General features: G+C 45.2%; 1 protein-coding gene across 5 annotated transcripts in view; it reads right to left on the reverse strand.

The window, feature by feature from the left end:
* Nucleotides 1-22,106, reverse strand: part of LOC127003724 (carboxyl-terminal PDZ ligand of neuronal nitric oxide synthase protein-like) — a 67,079-nt gene that overhangs the window by 17,405 nt on the left and 27,568 nt on the right. The gene's annotated exons all lie outside the window — the stretch shown is intronic.

A 22,106-nucleotide genomic window follows, 5' to 3' on the forward strand; every position in this document is an offset into this window, starting at 1 on the left:
CACACTCTCTCTCTCTCTCTCTCTCTCTCTCTCTCTCTCTCTCTCTCTCTCTCTCTCTCTCTCATAATGATCATCTATTTTCCTCCCGACTTCAAATCAGCGTTGCTATCGCGCGCTAACACACACACACACACACACACACACACACACACACACACACACATACACACACACATACATACACACTAAACTTTAGGCAAAATGTAAAAATGGGAAGAGAGAGAGAGAGAGAGAGAGAGAGAGAGAGAGAGAGAGAGAGAGAGAGAGAGAGAGAGAGAGAGAGAGAGAGAGAGAGAGAGAGAGAGAGAGAGAGTCAGGATCAGGAAGCGAATAGGGGAAAGATACTGCAAGGGTTCCGTCGTCCTCCAATCCAATAACTCCGCCCCGGTGTAGCGGGATAAAGTGGAACGCCAGGAAATGGTGGAACGGCACAACACCTGCGTCAGGAGTACCACTAACGCAACTCGCTGCCACATTTCTCATCGTCAAACGCAGCGCCGGCACAGCACATTCTCAGCGCCCCAGCTCAAGTCTACCGCACGACCTCCCTCTACCAGGTCCCCATCTCTCTGCCCCCTCACTCTCTCTCTCTCTCTCTCTCTCTCTCTCTCTCTCTCTCTCTCTCTCAGACAGCAACCCGCAAACAAGCACTGCCAGAAAGCCCCCGTGTACTCTAAACAAGACTACCCGATCTACCGCTTTCGTAATGCCTCCAAGTTTATACATGGCACAACATCACATTCACGCCCCCGCCAGCACCCTCACCAGCACCCTCACCAGCACATCCACCACGTCGTTCCAACATACTTCCCCTTGTGCATCACCGTCTCTACACAACGTTTTCTTCACTTACTTTCTCCACAACACCACCTTCTGGCCTCTCCTCGTACGTAGGCTTGGTGTGCACAAGAGTAAATGTTTCATCCAAGGTAAAAATGTCTCTCTTCAGGGTATTTTTGCCACGAACTGTTTCTTTTGGCACAGAAGTGAGGACCTAAATGACTGTAAACAGGGAGAGAGGAGGAGGAGGCAAGGAGGAAGGGCTAAAAAAAGATAAAAGAAGTGGAAAGATGGGTGAGAGGAAGAAAATGTTGGAGAGTGAAGAAAGGCGCAACAGTAGCCACGGAAAGTGAATGGGAGATATACTGTTACTATGAGTTGTTAGGTGGTGGTTGTTGTTGTTAGTGGCGGTGGTAGTGGTGTATGTGTGTGTGTGTGTGTGTGTGTGTGTGTGTGTGTGAGAGAGAGAGAGAGAGAGAGAGAGAGAGAGAGAGAGAGAGAGAGAGAGAGAGAGAGAGAGAGAGAGAGAGAGAGAGAGACGAACAGACAGACACAGCTAAGGTGACAAAGAAACAAACAACATATTCATACATCAAAACGACTAAGGCTACGAGATGAAGGCGGTTATATTTCCTTGATGAAGTAACGCTAGTCAGTCCCCGAAGACTAACATGCCTATTCTCCTTCCGTCTCCTAAAGCAAGAATGAAAAGGCCGCCGGCGTCTCCTCAGCTCGTCACACAACTTGACTGCTTGGGTGTTGTCGCACGCCTGCAAGACCTTCTAACTTATTTTTAACGCCATTTATGCGGAGGTGGCTGTGCTTTTACACGTACACAGGCTTGCTGCTTCTTTATTTTTATGGGGGGGAGGACCTAGTTTCTTCATCGCCGGCAATTCGTTTTCTCTCTCTCTCTCTCTCTCTCTCTCTCTCTCTCTCTCTCTCTCTCTCTCTCACACCGTGTTTTCATCTGCTTAATGATCTGCACACACTCGTGGACAAAAAAACGTTGTGTGTGTGTGTGTGTGTGTGTGTGTGTGTGTGTGTGTGTGTGTGTGTGTTGCAAAGGTGGTGTGGCTGCAAAACGTCAGGATTTTACAGAATTGTTTTAAAATCTCTCTCGATTCGTCTTTCTCCCCTGACACACACACACACACACACACACACACACACACACACACACACACACACCTCGGCGTCTTATCAACAAGGAGGGAGGCAGCCGGCCAGGTCTTTCTGCCGCTGACAGACACAGAAGCCGCCAAAAACATTACAGATGCTGGCCAGATACGGAGACAAGCTAATGTTTCCCCGTGATAAAAGTCTCCCCTTCTTCACCTTCTATCTGCGTACATTTGTTTGCCCTTTATTCAGAGAACGTCTTCACTTGGATATATTTTCATTATAAAAACAGATTTATTGTTTCAACGACATTGAGAAAATACAAATGTTCTGTGAGTGATATATGATACCTCAGAGCGATTTATTTGCAATATATCTGCACTGTCTTAAACACACCCATTACAAAACTTTAAGAAAAAATTGATGCTTTAGATAATTTCAAGCAGTTAACTAAATCTAGTAGAAAATTACGTGGTAAAATTTCGTCTACATTTATATACAAAGAAATAAATATAAATAACTACGAATAGTCTGCTACTGACCCAAACTTTTCTCGTCGTAGCCGGTCTAATTTTTTTTTTTTATTTGTTTACTTTTTTCATCTTTCTTGGTCTTCTTTTACCGAGTGCGTCAATTTAGGTACCTTCCACTCTTTCCCTTTTATCCCTCTTCGTCCTTCTGGCTCAATGGTTATATTTATCTATTCCCTCTTGGTTGGCTTCTTGTTTTCCCTAGACACCCGTGTTTGTGTGTCGCGTGCATCATCCATCCCAATCAAAGTGAAACAGTGTACATCTCCAGAGCTAAAGCCGTAACCGAGAACAACAAAGGCTTATTTACCCGTGCCGACTTCAAAAGATTCTCGCAATGTGTTTCTCTATCTGGCTGTGGGGTCTTGGGATACACACACCGAACAACATTAGCATTAACCTTATTTATGGCCCCTTGAGTGAGTAAGAAGGTACACTTTCCCCTCAGGTAGGCTACTATTCTTACCTGCACTACCGCCGCCGCCGCCACCACTGCCACGGCCACCACCGCCAACATCATCACCTATGCCACTTCGCCGCCAGAACTCCACAAACTTCTCTCACCATACTCACTACTCAAGCACTTTCGCAGGGCATATAATCACCAACTTCAGAGTCACTGTTATCCTCACACCTTCACAATCGCCTGGTTTGCCGATTAACAAAAGCCTCGTGGAGGATATATGAAGCGGCCCTCGACGTGACGTGTAAGACAGACTAATTTCATCTCGAGATCTTTATGGTCTGCCTTGCTGGCGGGACGGAGGTGCAACATTCGTAAACAAAGCAAGAAAAATCTTACATTTGGTCAAAAAGGTGCTATTATGTCTAGTGCATTGTCTTCAAAGGGAAATGTGCTTGCAGGATGATACTGCGCTTACTACTACATACTAATACTTTGGTCGTGTCTACTCATATTATCACTCCCATGTGTAGATATGATCCATTTTAAGCTTGCATATAGCAATTAATAGCGAAGATTTTGTTTACGTAAGCAGAAAAATTCCTTGTATCCAAAAGTGCAATCTGATGTCCCTGCATTTAATGAGACATATTCTCCATGCATTTAGCAATTTAAAATGAAGGAAAATCTAAAATAAAGGGAAATCACATTAATTTCCCAGGGTTGTCGTCCACGACATGATATTATCTTAATTTTAAATAAGTTAGGTTTGGGGAATCCCGCTCTACGATCCCCTTTACGGTGTTTTTCTTTACACATCGCCTCAACAAGACAACGCAAGCCAAGAACGAGCTGAATGGTGGCTGTGTGCACCAATGATGCGTATTAATTGATCACGGGGAAAATTAAGTCAGTAAGAAAATAAGCAAACTAAATGTTCCGGCAGCAGGTGAGCGGCATGGAGCCACGGCGCTGGCCGAGTTCGTGGGTGGCTGGGCCCATGCAGGCAGAGGGTGTACACAGGCCTGGCCGCCGGGCTATCTCGCAGGTGCATTGCGTCGTACCAATCTTAACTCCCTAATTATACTTGGCGACGACATCAAAGACGCAGGCCACGACACATCCACTCGTGCCGCAATCCGACCGCGGCTCCATCACATTAACTTAAAAAAAATAAAAAAAATAAATAAATAAATCCTCAGGTAGTCTTGGTAACCGGCAGAGGAGGTAAGCTGGGCCCACGGGGCGGCTACGCCGGGTGCTCCATTTTCTCCTCATTCTCTCACCCGTAATAATATGTCGGAAATATTTCCAACTTCGTCGGATGCAACCACGGCCTTCACTCTTCACCGAGGACGTAAGCGCTTAAACTCAGCACACACACATACATGTGTGTGTGTGTGTGTGTGTGTGTGTGTGTGTGTGTGTGTGTGTGTGTGTGTGTGTGTGTGTGTGTGTGTGTGTAATAATAATAATAATAATAATAATAATAATAATAATAATAATAATATACGGTTTATTTAGGGATGAGCAGCTCGAGAGCTGAAAATATACATATTATATATTATGTGTGTGTGTGTGTGTGTGTGTGTGTGTGTGTGTGTGTGTGTGTGTGTGTGTGTGTGTGTGTGTGTGTGTGTGTGTGTGTGTGTGTGTGTGTGTGTAGAGGTGCAAGTCTCGAAACCAATATATCAATATTTTAGTATTTAATTTTTTTTTATATATAATAAGGATATACAAAAGAATAATGTTAAGAAGTTTGGGATTAGATATATAGGGGAAAAACCCCCCATTCTTTCGAAAGATATACACTAATGACCTCATCGATGTCAGACTGCGAAAACACCGCAGTAAACAAACATAAATCTCGTCCCTCCCTTGTTTCTGATCCTCTTGCCCGAAATAGTTCCCTCAAACCCGGCCCGTGAACCGTAAGAAGAAACCACAAAAACCACCAACCTTCATGCACGTGTTTCCGTACATCTGCGTCTGCACGGGCCTACTTTACAACGCCCAACAGTGCCAAGAGAAGGGAAGGTCCCATGCTGCACCAACACAACACCAGCGCTCGCCCACCCTACGACGCCAAGCCCGGGGATCTCTCCAGGCGAGTCTCCATGCAGGCCCCCTTCCCAACCCGGGTACCTCCCGGCAGGATCTATCGACTTGCTCGAGCCACGAACTCCGTGGGCGTCCCCTTGGTCTCCTCCACTCAGGATTGTCTCTTACAGAGACAACCCGATGAGCAGGATCAGCTTCCGGAAAACGTGCCACGTGCCCGTGTAGCCGGAGTTGGCGCTGACGGACTATGCAGGTAATATAATGTCGAATCAGTCTCACGGAGTAGTCGCCGGTTTGACACAAAGTCATACCAGCTATATTCCATGATTCTGCGTAGACACTTATTACCAAAGGCATCAATCCGCCTCTCCATGTCGCCATTTAGTGTCCATGTCTCACAACCATAGAGTAAGACAGGGAGCACAAGGTACTTGAAGATCCGGATATTTGTCCTTCTGCACAGGTATCAACAACGCCATATACTCGTGTTGAGTGAGTCCATAACACCGTGGGCCAGACCAATCCGTCGTAAGACTTCCTGGCCAGACTCACCGTTATTATGAACTACGCTACAAAGATACGTGAAACTTTCTGAGATCTCAACGTCCTCGCCACACGCATGAACAGACTGTACTGTGTCATCCAGCAAGCCTCCAAACACCTGTACCTTGGTCTTGGACCAGGAGACCTGAAGACCCAAGGGCTTCACCTCCTCGTGCAGTACTTCGAGAGCCATCACCAAACCCTCCAGCGACTCCGCCAGGATTACTGCATCATCAGCAAAAACAAGGTCAGTGACCCTGGTATTGCCAATGGATGCTCCGCAATGACTCTGGTCCACAACTCTGCCCAGTACCCAGTCCATACAAGTGTTGAAAAACGATGGGGCAAGGACACAGCCCTGCCTCACTCCCGCATTCACGGGAAAGAAGCTGGAGTAACACTTTTCGCTTGTATTGTGTGGTGTGTTATGAGGCTGGTTATAATGGATAAATTTTGTTTAGCCATCAGTTAACTCGGGGTTTAAGGAATAACCATCATTGAAAAAGATCATGCAAGTAGCAATTCAAGTGGACCAAACTTTGTTCTGTGGCCCTCCGTGAGCCCCCATTTTTTTTTCTGTGGCCTCTAAAAATTTCTCATGATCCCCATGGGGGCCATATGACCCCCGTTGAGACACCCCAAACTAGAATAGGAAAAATTATCAAAATCAAAAGCAACCTCTTAAAACATGCCCTCCCACCCCCCAAAAAAATCTACAAATGAATCCACAACAGACGAGTGAACACCATCATCATGCGTCGTAGTTTACAGCCACGGTGAAGCTGACGATCCCCCTCCCGCCCCGGCCCTCGCCTCACCTGCGCCCCTCGCCAGTCTGAGGGGCGGCGGCAGGTGAGGGCGGCGGGGCAGGTGAGTAAGGCGAGCGCGGGGAGCCGTGAGTCATGCCCGAGCTAGACGGGGATTAATAAGGCGACCTTCTGCCCGGGACACTTACGGTCGGTGAGGGGCACGGCAGTGCTTGTGTCTTGTGTAGCCATGATGTATAACAAGCCTTCGCGGGGTGCGGTACATAAATACTGCATGTTCCCTCCTATCTACTCGCTACATCCCGTTCTTCACTTCCTTGCTTGAACATGACGTTGCTCTTGTTCCTTCCATCCTGATTACCACATGTTCACTTTCTCCTGCTTGAATATGACACTTCACTTATTTTCATGCTATTCCCTACTTACTCTCTTCCTTCTTTCACCTCCTTCTTCTCCTTTAATTCGTCACCGTTCATAGTCTTCCTCCTCCTTACTACCTATTACTTTCTTTCACTTCCTCCTGCTTAAAACATCACCGTCATACTTATTTTCCCCTAATCACGTTCTCCTACCTAATACATCACCATTCATGCATAATTTTTTCCCTACCCACTTCCTCCTGCTTAAAAATATCACCGTTCATATTTTTTTTCTCCTACTCACTTTCTTCTGCTTCTATAAACATCACTGTTCATACTCATTTATTATCCTGCTTTTGAAACGTCACCGATCATACACATCTTTATATCCTACTCACGCACTCCTGCTACTTAAATACACAACCGTTCATACTTGTTTATTTTTTCTCTCCAGTTCATGCACCTCTCTCTGCTGAAAAGATCACCGTTCATACTTCTGCTAACTGCTGACCCCCTTTTTTCAACGGCTGCTTGACAACGTTGCCGCACTCACATCGTCTACAGCTATAACCTCGAGTGGACTCATAAATAACGTAATTCCTCTTCGTGTGTGTTGCTTCCATGCCTTTACGTTAGTATATGACGGTGCTCTTTGTCACAGCAGTTTATGGGTACCTACGGCCATTCTTTTGTTGTGTTTACCTTCTTCCCCTAACCATTACGTCAAGATCACACACACACACACACACACACACACACACACACACACACACACACACACACACACACACACACACGCTATAATATAATGCACAGCGGAAGAGAAGAGTCATCCTTTATTATAATTTCTCTCCACGTTCACCTTGTCACGCCTTTATCCACGCAATCAAGATGCACCTTAACTGAGCGCTGAAGCCTCCCCTCAGCTCAAGTATCTTTACCCACGGTGCAGTGACCAGACGCATCCTTAATTATCTTACCATTTGTTAATGCTAAAAATCTTGGGTCTCTCTGCTCTTCAGTAATACCCCAACATAACCCGTGTTAAACTCCATTACATCGTCACATGCGGCTAATTGACAGGTGACATGAGTTGCCTCTTTCACTCAAAGAATTAACACGATGATTAATCTTTATTAATTAATGGTCCACAAAAAGAAACGAATGTAAACGTGTGTGTGTGTGTGTGTGTGTGTGTGTGTGTGTGTTTACGCTCACTTCTAATATAGAGCGCTCTCTATATTATGAAGCAGAAAGGGATAAATATACCGATAAACATCTAATTGAGGGCCATTCTGATTCAGGTGGTAAGACGCACGGAGAATATTGGCGACGAGCAGTGAGGGGAAGGGCGAGGCGGGGTCGAGGGGGAGGCGGGGGCAGGGAGGGGGGGAGAAGCGGGAGGCTAACAAACGAGAAGGTTGAACACCACTGAAGTATTGGGTTCACAGGGGACTGTTAGCATGTCGAGGGCCACAGAGGAGGAGACACACGCGAAGGGTTTGAGGCGTTGTGGTAGATGGTTGCCCCGGGCAGGTTATGGGGTGCCGGGGCTCCGTGCGTCTCTCAGGGGCAGCCAGCTAGCAGCCGGTGCCAAGAGGTGTCGCTCTTTCACACGCTCAACAGTGCCATGTAAAATTGATAATGCCATACACAGTATTGTTGCGCCGAAAATGTCTTTACGAATTAACCAAATCGACTATCTCTGAGGAAGATTTATCTGTCCCCACGAGAATGACACTAGTTGAAGGCGACATTGTCTTTCCGCTAAAAATTGGCTTGGCAGCGCGCGGCAGGTGTTGGCAGCATGCGGGCCGCTACCCACACACTGTATGTCATCAAGGGGCGGCGTCGGGGCACAATAGAGGGGAAGCGGCGCCCCGCAGCTCAGTGTCGCCTTACGCCCGCCCGCCCACCAAGGACAGACCCTCACCTGTCGTCTGATACCTAACCCCAGGCACACACACACCTGCCTCCTCGGGCTTTACATGCACATGTCTGATTCGTGGCGGGCGGAAAGGGGCTCATGGCCGCGGTGTGTGCCTTGGTGCCGCCGTGCAGTGGCGGGGCTGCCATCGCGTGCACGTGGAGCGGCGCTGCCCTCCCTCCCTCACTGCACCGTCTGGCGGTTCAGGTCACTCAGTCACGCTATCTTTAGATCCTGTGAGTCTTGACAGCTACTACTCACCCCGGCCACTGCTCAGCAGCGCCTTGTGATGCATTGGTTTAGCCACCACCAACACCCACACAGACACCCACATGCACGACTATTTATCGACCGAAGCTGTGAGCATAATTAATTAATCTAGGTTACTATATTTGTTTTCAGCATACCTCTTTTATCATTATCAAAATGAAACGAGTCAAATGAAAAAAAATGTTTAGAAGATTTAAATAAGGAAAGACCAACAGAATTAAACAAAATAATACAAGACAATCTGGCTACACATAAAGCACGTTTACTTCTGTGTGTCCCCGTGAGAGATGCTCGGGTACAAGCTGCCATTAACTGAGTCAAATATCAAAGGTTCCGCGATTTTTTGTACTAGAAATAAATTTCCTGCAATGTTCACGATTATCTACTATCACGCCTTACGTCACTTCTGTCAAGAGTCACAGTAACAGATAGGCGGGCCAGGCCGAGGCTCTGGCCGGGGACTGGCTGCGGGATGAAGGGGGGTGGCTCTTGCTGGGCCCGGACACTGCGGACCGAGGACTTGTGTCTTTTAGAAAGATTGTTTGTAAAAGAAGATAATATATAAAAGGAAATATAAAATCGGTAAAAGGGACCGAATATATCTGACATCTAGACTAAACCTTGTACTGTGTGACGTAATCAAGTAGCCTAGAAGTCGGCGAGCAATTCCCTGAAGCTTGGTGTGGCGTTTTCCCATTGTTCAGTAAGAATCCGGGTGAGAGTGACAGAGATAAAGGAGGAAGAGTGGCCGAGGCGGCATGCCGTGCCAGCCGTGCGCCTCCGAGTCGTCGTGTCGTGTTGGCGAGCTTGTAAATATCTCGCGAATGTTTGCGTCGAGGAGCAAGACTCTCACAAACCAACTGGATGAAGACTTTGCCTCCCTAATTAACCGCGTTTTGTGGCTGCCCAGTTTAAGCCGCACTGCACAAACTTATCCTCTACTTCACAAAGTCTGAGATTCAAATTCAAACGTAATTTAGCAACGTGAAACTTTGCGACAAAATTTAATTTAATCCGCCACCTCCACCACCATTCCCTTTCGCTAAGGAGGAATATCTAAATGCCTCAATTACTGGAAGATGAGTAGACAACACGGAGCTTCTTCACGGCAGCCAACAACGCCCCTCTTTCAGGCCCAATTAAGAGCTCACATTGAGGCGGCGATACGCGTCACATAAACAAAGAGGCGAGGCACAGCGCCCCTCAGACATCACTCCGCCCCGAGTAAGCGACGGGATGAAAGACGCTCAGAGTTGCGTGCAGTCACCGTCTTGGAAATGAATGACGTTTTATTTCAATGTGAACACATGAGGTTGGAGATTATTTTCATTTCTATGAACTGCTGGCTTTAGTAGCCAAGAGTAGCTGCCACTGGCACAAGGAACTTGTTAAGCATAGAATTGTAGGTTGTCAGGCTTATTTCGCGCTATAAGAAATGTTTTGAAACGGTCTAATTTGTTTTCCTAACTATTAATAGAAACCATACAAGAGCAGAGAATCAGGACACCGCGAGAACTAATTGAACACAACTTTTTTTAATTAATCAGTTTATTTATTTCAGCAAAGCAATGGAAAGATTTACAGTAAACATTTGTTTTTCGTCTGTTTTGTAGTTATTTTTTTTTATGGCCAACCTTCTCTTGTTGTAAAAGAGCGAAGAACAGAAAAGATACGAGACGAATGTTTCCCATTCTTAATACTTCAACTGGAAAATTGGAGGCACCCAAACGTCAAATTAAATGCGAGTGCCGGATGCGAGATATTTACTCTGTGTATCAACCTTACGCCTCAATGGTAATTATAGTCGTTCCAGCCCAACGGGCGCTCAACGGACGTGTCCGGATAAAAAAAAGTGCCACCGGTGAGAAAGGGCCAAGTCTTTCATTGGACCAAACTTTAAATAAGTTTCATTGAAATCACGAAACATTTTCCTTAATAAGGAAATATGGCAACATCGTTTCCTCGGGCAAGCAAATCGAAGAAAAGGAAAGTCTGGTATGATGTCGCAGAAGGTTCTAAAAAATAATAATAAGAGAAAGTTAAAAGGATGAGGAGGTTGAAAGGAAAAACATATAAAGAGAACTAATGATATGGAGCAAGGAAAGAAATTTGAGGGGTGTTCAATGATGTGCAACCCACGGTTATAATATGTAACTCTGGTGTAACTTATCAACATCCGTATAAATGAAGTATAGGAAAAGACAATGATCCATTACCTGTTCCTAACTCCATGCCTCCTTCACTACAACAAACATAACTAGAAGCAGTATCAACAACTGTATAAGCGAAGGATAGGAAAAGACAGTCTTCCATCATCTGCTCTTAAATTTATGTTCCCTTCCCCAGAACATACAATCTTATCTTAACGGGTTCACTTTTCCTTTCCTCCCGACTCTAGCTCTCCTCAGACATGTTCTCCCCGGCTACAAATGGTTCGTTCCCTTGCCCGAAAGCTTCCCCAGACACGCGCCTAACAAGGAGAGGGGAAAAACTGTGGTGGGTCTGAAACGCTCGGAAATTTAATGTTCTCTCCTGGGAATTCCTTTGTCGGGGAGGATGAGGCTCCAGGCTCCTTAGGATGGAAACTCTTAAAAATCTGGCGAGGTAATGGAAATGGGTGTGGGATGAGGAAATTTCAATCCTTTTCTTTTTCCTTTACCAGATTCCTTCCCAAACCCAGAGAGAAATAGCGTGCAACAGTTTTAGGGTATAAATTGAGGTAATTTTTTTCCTAGTGTGTCTACGAGTCCTCGAGGCTTCCTTTTTCATCCCTTCTGTACTCACACCCTCGACTTGCTTCCTTTCCTCTCATCTGCTGTCTTCCCTTCTGTTCTCCTTTATTATCATTCTTTCATCGTTTTTTCCTTCGTGTGTCTACGCGTCCTTGAGGCTTCCTTTTTCATCCGTTCTGTGCTCACACCTTCGTCTCGTTTCCATTTTTCTCATCTATTTTGTTGCCTTTCCTCCTTTTCACCTTCATCATCTTTCTTTCATCGTTTTTTGTCTTCCACTTACGTCTTCCCCTCCTTGAAGCCTCTCCTCTTTTTCTTTCCTCACTTCTTTCTATATAACGGGAATGAAAGACAGAGTCGATCACCTTATCTTCCCCCGCTCAGAGAAACTCGCAATGGAAGAAGCAAAGGTGCCGCATCAAAGGACGCAGGGCAAGTGCGGCGGATATTTAGCGGGACGGAGAGCTCAGGTGTGGGTAGCAGGAGTAAATGAGGACACAAGAAATAAAATCATGAGAAACATTTCAGAGAGGGATTTTTCTGACGGCCTAAGGCAAAACAAAAACCTGAAACACACACAACACGCTGCTCGCATGCAAGAAGACAGCTGAAGGCAACTAAAAACAACGATCAAATTTAATACCACAGGCGCTGATACTCCACTCCTGAAAGAGCTTGAGTTTTAGCAAAGAGGATATACAGAAGGAAGAGAGCCGTCATTGTTTCAACACACACTCAACCCCCCCCCCCCCCCTACACACACACTAACCCCCTTCCCCCACACACTCACACGCACTCACCCACCGCTTCCTCTCCTCGGTAATACAAATAATTATCCTCCGTCTCTTCCATTAAGACTGATGGATTGGGTATGATAATTTTACCCGCGCGGAAAAGCCTCTTCGCGGAACTGCTCCTTTTAATTTCCGATCCTCCTTTCCTCGCCTCCTTCCTCGCCTCTCGAACCCATTAATTGTCAGCCTCGCGTGGTATTCAGTGGGCGTGATGGGCGGCGACGCGACAAAGGGAGAAAAGAACAAGAAATCCTATCGTGTCTTCCTCTTCCCCTTGCTCTCACTTCCCCTCCCCCTAACCTTCACGCCATTTCAAGACAAGGAAGAAAAGGAGGAGGAGGAGGAGGAGGAGGAGGAGGAGGAGGAGGATCATCTTTCTCGCCATTCTCTTTTTTTTTCTTTTTTTTTGTCTCGTAACTTTTTATTTCTTGAGCCCCAACTATTTCGCACAACCTTTCGACTAGTTTTTTTTTTTTTACCAACACTCATTTGCCCTTTTTTATGTTTATTTGCCTTTCCGTTATCACCCAAATTTGTTACTCCATCCATTTCATCTTATCTCTCATACGGCTATATATTTTTTTATCAACACTCATTTGCCCTTTTTCTTTATGTTTATTTACCTTTCCGTTATCACCCAAATTTGTTACTATATCCATTTCGTCTATTTGCCTTTCCGTTATCACCCAAATTTGCTACTCCATCCATTTCGTCTTATCTCTCATACGGCTATATTTGTTTGTTTATTTACGCCAGGAGGGGCAGGCGTTTTTTCCTCCCATTTTATTTTCGTTACCAAAAATCAATCTTGTCTTCATCACGGGCAACACGTTTAACATTAGGAAGGATGGCATGACAGCATATGAACAATGAATTCAGATGAGACTAATGGAAACAAACATTCTTGGCTATCATAAACACACATCAATTATTTCGTCTCACTATCTATGTCTATCTATCTATCTATCTATCTGTCTATCTCGTTTGTACATCATCCATAGTAATTTCAACATAGTAGATTTGTTATTTTTTCTCTCTCCTTATCTATCTATTTATCTATCTATCTGTCTATCTATCTATCTATCCATCCCGTTTGTACATCACCCATACTAATTTCAACACGGCAGACCTATTTTTCTCTCCTTATCTATCTATTTATCAATCTATTCATCTATATATCTATTTATCTACCTATCTATTCATCCCGTTTGTACATCACCCATACTAGTTTCAACACGGCAGACCTATTTTTTCTCTCCTTATCTATCTATTTATCAATCTATTCATCTATCTATCAATCTATCTATCTATCTATCCATCCGGTTTGTACGCCATCCATACCAATTTCAACACGGCAGACCTATTTTCCACCTCCCCGATCACTTCCCGTCGCCCATGAAACCTACGTAACTACCCACTGAACCTTGTCTTCCGCGGCAAACTCCGCCCAACTGCGCCCATCAGTCTCACCCGTCGCCCACCCACCTCACCCTGTCGATTCAGCCGCCAGAGGGAGTCCATTTAGCCATAATGATTCGGAGTACGCCATAAACAAGGGTAATTATAGGAAATAAGTGTTGCCTTGGCAGTGGTGGAGGATGTTTACTCTCGGTGACAAGGCTGAGGCGCAGAAGGATCAAGAGGGTGGGAGAGAGGCGAGGGCTGGGGGAGGGGGGGAAGGGAAGAGGAAGGTGACGGAGGGATTATCAGGGAAGAATCATAGTGGGGAGATTAAAAGCACTAACACACACACACACACACACACACACACACACACACACACACACACACACACAGAGGAAGGTGACGGAGTGAGTGATTATAAAGACTCATAGTGGGAAGATGAGAGCACACACACACACACACACACACACACACACACACACACACACAGAGGAAGGTGACGGAGTGAGTGATTATAAAGACTCATAGTGGGAAGATGAGAGCACACACACACACACACACACACACACACACACACACACACCGGAGGAGTAATTATAAAGAAAGAATCATAGTGGAAAGATCAGAGCACACACACACACACACACACACACACACACACACACACACACACACACACACACACACACACACACAGTCAGTCCGTTCGTCCGTCTCGAGACATCACTACTTCCGTGTAAATACTCTATTAATAAGGGCGAGTCAAAACACTGTTCCCCTGACTGATTTTTTGCCCACGCCAACAGTGAGCCTCAGTCCCGACCCTCCCGCCGAAGAGGACTCCACACACGCCCCACACACTGACATGCGGTGAGGTAATGAAGCACACAGGGAACTTCTGAGCCGCGGAGAACAGAACTTTTGTGGCTCTTGTTTTCTCAGGTGCAGGTGACCGACCCTCCTCCCTCGTCCCACCTGCCCTGCCCTCGCGCACCTGATACCTTCCTTTTGATAACAGCCATGTCGGACTGCCACGATGTCTTATTACGGAATTTACCTATTTTTATTTGCATCGGAAAAAGAAGTTGAGAAAAGGCTGGCAAAGTGGAATTAGTTGATGTCGAATATATGCACAAAAAAATTCGGGAACATAGCAAAGGTAGAGATGTGTGTGTGGTGTTTGGATGAGAAGGAAGGTTGAGGAGACGTGGAAGGTGAAGGGAGAGGCGAAATTGATTGAATATGGTCAGTGGCCCCCTTGTCTTTTCTCCCGCACGCTCCCCCTCCCTCCCTCCCTCCCCCCTTCACTTGTGTTTGCAGACAAAACGTTAGTCTAAGAGCGAGGGAACTCTCCTGTAACTCCGGTGGGTTTATTAGTGTCCGTCTTCATATGCATCAATGATTATTTTTACTCAATCGCTCATAACCCAAACCGGCACACATGAAAGCGGCGAAGATCGAGCGAGGATTTTTTTTTTACTACTAACTTTTCCCTTCAGTAGACACGGAGTCGCTTGTTCTTGTCATATCCTATCTTACTATCTTATTATCCTATCTTCCTTGTCTCGTGTTATTCTACTCTCGTTATTTTATTTATTTTCTATATACATTAAACTATGCGCTTGTTCTGTTCATCATCTGCCTTATTTGTCTCGTGTTTTCCTATTCTATTTTATTACTTTGGTAGACGCTGTTTAGTTCCTTGTTCTTGGGCCACCTTCTACTTTTTCTTTCAGTAGACACGGAGTCGCTTGTTCTTGTCATATCCTATCTTACTATCTTATTATTTTATCTTCCTTGTCTCGTGTTATTCTATTCTCGTTATTTTATTCATTTTCCAGACATTAAACTAGGCGCTTGTTCTGTTCATCATCTACCTTACTTGTCTCGTGTTTTCCTATTCTATTTTATTACTTTGGTAGACGCTGTTTAGTTCCTTGTTCTTGGGCCACCTTCTACTATACCCGCGTCTCTTGTTCGTTCATTCCCCGTGACTACTCCTTTTGTACACACGGAGTAGAGAGTCGGTCGTTCCTGTGCCACATTCTGCTGCACTCGTGTCTCGTGTTCCGCGTTCCGGGTGTGTCTTGTATAAGTGGTGCCTCTGTTCTGAGTACCCCAAAAAACCCTCTCACCTACACACACACACACACACCTCTTGTCTTCCCATACCTAACACTCCTACCCCCCCTCAACCCCCCAACGATACCCACTTACTACTCCAGCCTCCACTCCGTCTTCTCCCTTACCCCCACCTAGCCCCTAGAACATACCCAAAACTTCTGCCATTCCCTCACCTCCTGCTCCTCTCTCTTAGCCCATCCAGTCAGTACATTTTGCCTCTTCATCCCCCTTCTAGGACCCACATCAACCCTCTCAACCACTCCCTACTTCCTACTCTCTTACTCCTATGGTCCCTCAGCCTCCTTGCCCCTATAACATACCAAAAACTGCCATTCCCTCACCTCCTGCTTCTCTCTCAACCCATCCAGTCAGTACATTTTGCCTCTTCATCTCCCTTCTAGCACCCACACCAACCCTCTCAACCACTCCCTACTTCCTACCCTCTTACTCCTACGTTCCCTCAGCCTCCTTGCCCTCTCAGTCCCTTCCCAAAGCCTATCAATCACATCTTTCTCTTACCATTTCATTTTCCAACGTTCCCCCTTCCCACCTTTATCTGCAAGCCCTCTCAGTCCCTTCCCAAAGCCTATCAACCACATCTTTCTCTTACCATTTCATTTTCCAACGTTCCCCCTCCCATCTTTATCTGCAAGCCCCCTCAACCTCCCAAAACCCTCTCAGATACTCTACCTCCTGTCTTTTCATCTCTTACCTTTCCCTCTCAAGCCTATGTATCCTGCCTTTCCAAGTTTCCACCCCTTCCTCCTCCTCCAAACAGCCTCCCCAACCCCTCTCAAATACCCCAAGCTCCTACCTTTTTAAAATCACCCCCACCTCTCCCTTTTCACCTATATCCCTTTACCCTTACCCTACTCTTTCACCACCATCTTTCCCCTCAAGCATATATCTCCTGCCCTTCCACCTCCTCCAACTCTCTCAGATATCCCTATTTCCTTGCTTTCCACCTCCCACCCCCCCCCCACACACCTTTCCCTTCAGGCCTATTTTTCCTGCCTTGCTTGCTTCAAACCTTCTCAGATACCTCTACCTCCAACCCTTTTCACCTCCATCTTTCCCTCTCCAACCCTCTCATTTCCTGCCTTGCTACCCCCTATTCAAACCTTCTCAGATACCTCTACCTCCAACCCTTTTCACCTCCATCTCTCCATCTTCAACCCTCTCATGCAGCACGTGGAGAGCCTCTGTTCCGGCCTCCCCCTTCCTCTCCCTCCTCCTGGTAATAGTGTTGTGTTAGTAAATAAACGGCGGGACTCACACGGCGCTAAGTAATCACCCCTCTACATGCCCGCCCTGGCTGCTGCTCTGCCCGCTGCCTCCTCCCCTTACAGTTATTAGAGTGAGTGTATGTTTGTCTATCTGCGTGTGTGTCCAGCCGTCTGTCCGTCGCTGGCTATAGTGCTGGTCTTTGTGCTTGTCTGTTTTTTTGTGTACCTGTCTGTCTTGCTTTCTCTGTCTGCCTGTGTGCATGGCTGTGTCCGTCTGTCTATCTTTTTTTTATATTGTTGTAGTTATTGGTGTTGTTTTGGACATGCCCATAACATCGCTCAACAGGAAAACGGAATGATCTAAAAAAGTAAATCAAGGAAACCGTAAATAACGTCTCGAAGTGGCAGGAAATGAATAAAAAAAGCATATCGAAAAAAATAAAATAAATAAATAACAGAAAAACGCAGGGTGGAGAAAGAGGAGGGGAGGGAAGAGGAGGGAAAGGGGAGGATGAGGTAGAGGGAGGGAGAGGGGGTGTTCGCTGAATTTTTGAATAATGGTAAATGGCGAGAGTCTGCCTGGCGCTTGTCAAGATGAATGGTCTGCTGAGGAAAGGGAGCGGAGGCGCGATAATGTAAAATATGTATATACGTGATCGAAAAAATTGGGTTAGGTTTTTTTTAGGTGAGGGGCTGTGTGTGTGTGTGTGTGTGTGTGTGTGTGTGTGTGTGTGTGTGTGTGTGTGTGTGTGTGTGTGTGTGTGTGTGTGAAAACGTAAAATATGTATACTAGTTATTAAATTTTGAGTTCGATTTTTTAGGGGGGGTTATGAATCTGTGTGTGTGTGTGTGTGTGTGTGTGTGTGTGTGTGTGTGTGTGTGTGTAAAAATGTGAAATATGTGCGCATTACAAAATTTCAGGTCAGATTTTTTTGGGGGGTGAGAGAGGGATGAATTTGCGTGTGTGAGAATGTACTACTTTACTTCCCCTTGATGACTAGAGCAAAAGGATGAGGCGATGAAATATTTAGAGGGAGAAAAACGCAAAATCAACAAAGCTACTTCATGTAAACGGATGGAGGAAGATTATTCATATTTTTAGTGTGTTGTAATCAAATGACGCAAAAGAACATTAGATTAGAATATAATATAAGAAAAAGGCGTCAGTCCAGATGAGAGAGAGAGAGAGAGAGAGAGAGAGAGAGAGAGAGAGAGAGAGAGAGAGAGAGAGAGAGAGAGAGAGAGAGAGGACGGAAAAGAGAAAGAAAGGATGGAACAAGGAGATAAAGAAAGAGAGAAAGAAAGGACGAGGGAAGGAGGGCGGGAGAGAAAGAAGGAAGAAAGAATGGCAGGTAGACAAGCAAATATATACAGAAAAACAAAAACAAAAAAACGTAGAGCCGAACAGCAGAATATAGCGAACGGTGGAGTGACTGTACGCGACGGAACGGTAAGGGAGAGTGGCGCAGCAGAGGACTGAGAGTGCGGCGGGGAGTGAGTGGTCGTGGGCGGCGATGGCCTGGGGCACGATAAAAGGAAGTGGATGCAGGGTGAGTGAAGGGCAAGGCAGAGTAAGGCATAGTTTTTTTTTTCTTCCTCTTCTTCTGTTACGTTCTGCCTATAGCACTGGTAAGCTTTCTTGATTGGGCTTGTTGGTTGGTCCCAGCGCAAAAGAATTAGAAAAATAAAATAACATGGATATCCTATTTCTTCGTTAATACATTTTAAAATAAGGATGTAAAATGTCCAAAAGTAACGTGGATGTCCTAATTATTCGTTAATAAACTTTTAGTTAAGGATGTAAAAGGTATAGAAAAATATAACGTGGTATCCTATTTCTTCGTTAATGGACTTTGAGATATGGATGAAAAAGTGAAAAATCATATAAACTAGACGAACAGGCCATGATAAAAACTTAACCAACCTAATTACCCCCTCGCTGAGTTGGTAACGACGTAGCTTAACACAAATTTGACTGTCCATCATGAACAGCAGTAATTATGACGTCCAGGCAAAAAGCAGGAGGGGAAAAAAAGTTCCTTCAATGAGAGGCGGCGTGTGGGAGCGAGCAGCGCCCGAGGAATAGGCGAGGTGCTGCTTGTAAATGAAAGGCTCGCTCCCACTCGGCTGCTGGGGCGGGGGGTGGATGTGCTGAGCAGATTTCGGAAATGTAAACAGAGTAATTGTTGTAAAGAGTGGAGCCAAGAGGAGGAGGAGGCTCGATGAATGGGGAGATGTTTGCCGCAGTGAATGAGGCTAAGTACTTTGGGCCGCTGATAAATGTGAAAGTAAGTATGTGAAGCAGACTGAAATAAAAATTCATGGAAATTAAAAAGAAAAAAAGCACGAGACATCCTTATTTTCTGAGCCAACAGGTGACAAGCGCCGCGCCGCGCCGGTGGGGAAGCAACATACGAGCACGCTGCCCGGCCCTGGCGTGATCGGGGTTGTGCGTGAAAATAAACACAAAGTGAAACCTTGGAAACACTGTTTTGCGAGGGAAAGAAAAACACGTTCATGATTATGTGAAAACAAGAAACTCTTTTACGTTGGAAAGCTAAAAATAGTGACTTGTAATCAACAGGACGACGTGGGTTAAATATATAAATGATAATATCAAATATTTCGGCAAATTTCAAAGCGAAAAGGATAAAAGCCGTGGTTAACCAAGGTCTTGGTTTTGTTAAGATAAATAAAATGTACCGAGGAGAAGAGAGGCCGAAGCCGAAGGGAAGGGAAACAACGAGGGGCGATTGTTTGTTGTGAGGGGAAGGGAGGCAGGGAAGATGTGCCCGCTGTGGGGAGCGAGGCGATGGAAAGAAACATGAGGCATTGGGCGAGGGCGGGAGAGGAAGGGAAAAAGTGTTTGGCGAATCCGTTGAGGCTAAAGACTACAGATGGGAGATGTAAAGATACGGAGCTTTAGAAAAAAAAGTAAAGAACAATATGTGAAGATGGGAGGTGAAGGAAGGGGTGTATGGCAGTTTGGTGGAGGCTAAACACTCTAGCAAAGAGATGGGAAGATATGGGAAGGCGGATATGGAGTGTCTGAAATATATAAAAAATGTAAAATGTAAATATTGGAAGGTGCAGAAGAGGAGATGAAGAGGGGAGACGTGCAAGTGCAAGTGGAGTCCAGTGTGGGTAAAAAAAAGTGATGACTGATGAGAAAAACTGATGAGAAAAAGGGATGAATTTATGAAGTGGCTATGTACGTATTTAAGGAATGTTCACGTCCACCACCAGCGAGGAATACGGCCAAAATGAAAAGATAAAGGTCGGTATTATAAGACGCTTTCTCTTCTCACATCAACTATTTCTAAAGGTCAAAGAGAGGATCAATCGGGTTCTAATGAGTGTTTCTTAAGGTTCACGGTACAGAAGAAGGGTCAAACCACCACCAAGTCATAAAACTGCTCCTGGGATCAATCGGGTTCTAATGAGTGTTTCTTAAGGTTCACGGTACAGAAGAAGGGTCAAACCACCACCAAGTCATAAAACTGCTCCTGGAAATGCTTGCAACTCCTACGAAAACCTTGTCAAATATGTGAACTTTGGCGACGAAATGTTTAGTAATACGGCCCAAAGTATACCTAAGCATCTTCCCATTTTTCAAGACTAACATATACCCCCGAAACAACAAGTACACACACTTCCTCAACTCGCACTACCAGAATCATCACGGAAGACAACCCTCCCCTTCACCGCGCCGCCACAAGCACACCACATCCTCCGCGACTGGAGATGCAAGCACACCGCCCTCAAGCGCTCTCTATGTGGAGGGGATCAGTTTTCAGTTTCTCCGACGCTGACTGTGTGGATTGGTAGATAACTTCATGCATAAATGGTAAATGAGAAGCTGAAAAGACGAGCCGAATATTGAGGTGGAGGAGTACGGTGGAGGGCGGAGCAGAGGTCAGAATAAACATCACAAAAAAAGGAATAAAGTGAGGATGTTAGCAGATGAGCACTGAGGATGGTGAGAAGCCTTTCGGTGGATCAGTTATGTAAAAAGGAATCACTGGCGAGGAAATGAGAAGCGATATAAAGGGAAAATAAAAAAGAAAGGTAGGACAACTTGTAAAAGAAGCGATATAAAGGGAAAATAAAAAAAGGAAGGTAGGACAATTTGTAAAAGAAGCGATATAAAGGGAAAATAAAAAAGGAAGGTAGGACAATTTGTAAAAGGAGCGATATAAAGGGAAAATAAAAAAAGGAAAGTAGGACAATTTGTAAAAGGAGCGATATAAAGGGAAAATAAAAAAAGGAAAGTAGGACAATTTGTAAAAGAAGCGATATAAAGGGAAAATAAAAAAAGGAAGGTAGGACAACTTGTAAAAGAAGCGATATAAAGGGAAGATAAAAAAGGAAGGACAATTTGTAAAAGAAGCGATATAGAGGGAAAATAAAAAAGGAAGGAAGGACAATTTGTAAAAGAAGCGATATAAAGGGAAAATAAAAAAAGGAAAGTAGGACAATTTGTAAAAGGAGCGATATAAAGGGAAAATTAAAAAAAGGAAGGGCAGGCTATAGGGATGGGAAAGGAAGGAAAATGGAATACTACATACAGACTTGTTGGTGCAGGAGTGGTGGAGAGGACACGAAAATGAAATACTGCACCCAAGATATACGCGTCCTCACACATGGAAAAAAATACAAGGTCGTTCGGCAAGAAGCAAGGATTTTTAAATACTGAATCCAAAAAGGTCTGCATTTGTAAACTATCAAAACTCCTCAACCAACCTTTACATCCTGCCTCAAGGTGCCTCGCACATCTCCCCCCTCACTAGATCGTCCCTGAACATCACAGACAAACACAACGCTAAACGAAGATGATGATGATGATGGTGGTGGGGAAAACAAGCCTGTGTGTGTGTGTGTGTGTGTGTGTGTGTGTGTGTGTGTGTGTGTGTGTGTGTGTGTGTGTGTGTGTGTGTGTGTGTGTGTTTTGCCTCTGGTGATGGGTTGTGAAAGGTTTGAAATTCAATTTTAGGGATGAACTACCAAGACACTGGAGGCTGGCGAGGAGGAAAATTGTGAGACAGAGTATAAGATACGTTTGTG

The sequence above is a fragment of the Eriocheir sinensis genome, chromosome 26 (assembly GCF_024679095.1).
Source record: "Eriocheir sinensis breed Jianghai 21 chromosome 26, ASM2467909v1, whole genome shotgun sequence".
Taxonomy (NCBI): Eukaryota; Metazoa; Arthropoda; class Malacostraca; order Decapoda; family Varunidae; genus Eriocheir; species Eriocheir sinensis.